Here is a 1,993-nt window from a genome sequence, read left to right as displayed (position 1 = left end):
TCAGACCCTTGTTGAGGTGCTTGCTCAGCTCACTCTTAACAACCTCCAGTCACAGGAATGCAATAATTTCTTAGATTACATCCTTTGGTTCTTGTGTTTACCTATTATTGGGCACCTTTTCTTAATATCTAAAGGACAACGACAGCACTTTTGACTATCTGCTTTCTGCCTTAAAGCAATGGTGATCCCATCCCTTTGCATCCCCTTGGATCTTCTTTGTCATAACAAAGATAGTGAAGGACCTTGGGATTTCTCATGACTCTCCTATCTGCCGTGGAGGGCAGCCCAGGCTGCAGTATGCTTCCGGTACACCCTGGGAAAGGCAGTCAAAGCCATTATTTGCAGTGGTGCTTTCACATGAGGGCAAAACACTCCTGCATAAAGCGTAAGCTGCCAATATTAAGGAGTTATATGGGTGATGCAGGAGCCATGGCTTGCTCCTGGTAGCAGAGAGGATCCCTGCTAAAGCATGATCTGTGAGGCTTGCTAGCCTCAGTTTTGTACTCTAAGCTAACTGTTATATTCATTTATTATCAATATTTCTTGTTTTACCTGCAGCAGTGTGCTGGGTCTGGCTGGGATGGAGTCAGTTTTCCCCATAGCAGCACTCATAGTGCTTTGGTTTGTATTTGTATCTAGAAGGGTGTTGATAATGCACCAGTGTTTTGGCTCCTGCTGAGCAGTGCTCCCACAGCATCAAGGCTCTCTCTCTAACACTCCCCCTTCCCAAGGCCAGTAGGCTGTGGGGCTAGGGGAGAATTTAGGAGGGGACACAACTGGGACAGCTGACCCAAACTGACCAAAGGGGATATTCTCTACCAAATGGGTATTGTGCTCAGCAATAAAAGCTAAGAGAAGAGTGGGGTTTAGGATTAATTTTTAAGGCATTTGTCATCTAAAGCAATTGCTACATGTACTGGGGCCCCGTTTCTCAAAAAATGGATGGGCATCACCTGCTGATGCCACGTAGAGAATAACAGTCTGTTCCTCAGGTGAGCAAACACCACAAAGAATTGTAGCCTCCTCTCCTGCCAGGAGAGAGATGCAGGGGACAAAAACCCTTCTCACCTTCTCTGGGTTACACAGTGCTTGGTCAGAGAGGCATGGGCACACCAGTGAAAGCTAAGGGGGTCCCTGCTGACATGGCTCAAAGATTCATGATTGCACCAAGTGACCATTTATCTGTGGAGGGAAAGGCATGGGAACACTCTTAGCTGTCAGAGCAGCCAAAAAAAAAAAAACCAAAAAGGAAAATATGGTATTTTTAAGCTCTGGCCACCAGGCCTGCCTATGCCCCTCTAGGCAGACATTGCTCGGCAGCCCTCTGCTGACTCCTAGAAACCTCGTGGGTAGGCATGGGGTGTCCATAGGCAGTTTTGTGAATGGAAGACTTCCAGACAGATGCTACACCTGAGCAGGCTTGCACACCTACACAGGGTTCCGAGACTTTCCACGCTGCCTTCACACATAAGTCCTCCAAACTGCCAAGAGCGTCTTAAAACTCGCCGCTGCGCAGCAACGCCAACGCCTCGGGCTCACACAGCAGCCGGCCGGGTTCTCCCTGGATTGTAAAAGTAGGAGAAGAACGGAGAGACTTCTAACACAGCAAAACAAATAGAGAGGGGGGGGAAAAATTATTTCCCTGACCGGGAATCGAACCCGGGCCGCGGCGGTGAGAGCGCCGAATCCTAACCACTAGACCACCAGGGATGCCTGTAGTATTTTTCCAATTGGTTCCTGAAAAGCTAACACAAAGATCCACACCTCCGCAGCCTACTGTCTTCGTTTCTTTATCCCCCCCCCTTCTCGGCAGTGCCAAGTCCCGGAGACGGTTGTGTATAGGCAGAGACGTTCCATTCCACCTCTCAGAAAGGGGGCGCCTCAGGGGAGGGGGGTGAGCGGCCCTCGCCGTGGGCGGGAGGCGGAATGGCAGTGGAAGACCGGGCGGGACAGAGCCCTGGGCCCTGCTGTCCGTCCGACGGTGCAGGAGTGG

General features: G+C 50.5%; 1 non-coding gene across 1 annotated transcript; it reads right to left on the bottom strand.

Moving 5' to 3' along the window:
- Positions 1 to 1,638: 1,638 nt before the first annotated feature.
- TRNAE-CUC lies at positions 1,639 to 1,710 on the bottom strand. Its single transcript has one exon. It is a non-coding gene; the product is annotated as a tRNA-Glu (tRNA).
- Between the last annotated feature and the right edge of the window lie 283 nt (positions 1,711 to 1,993).

This window comes from Mesitornis unicolor, unplaced genomic scaffold, assembly GCF_000695765.1.
Source record: "Mesitornis unicolor isolate BGI_N332 unplaced genomic scaffold, ASM69576v1 scaffold36704, whole genome shotgun sequence".
In the NCBI taxonomy this organism is placed as follows: domain Eukaryota; kingdom Metazoa; phylum Chordata; class Aves; order Mesitornithiformes; family Mesitornithidae; genus Mesitornis; species Mesitornis unicolor.
This window is presented reverse-complemented; position numbering and strand designations above follow the sequence as displayed.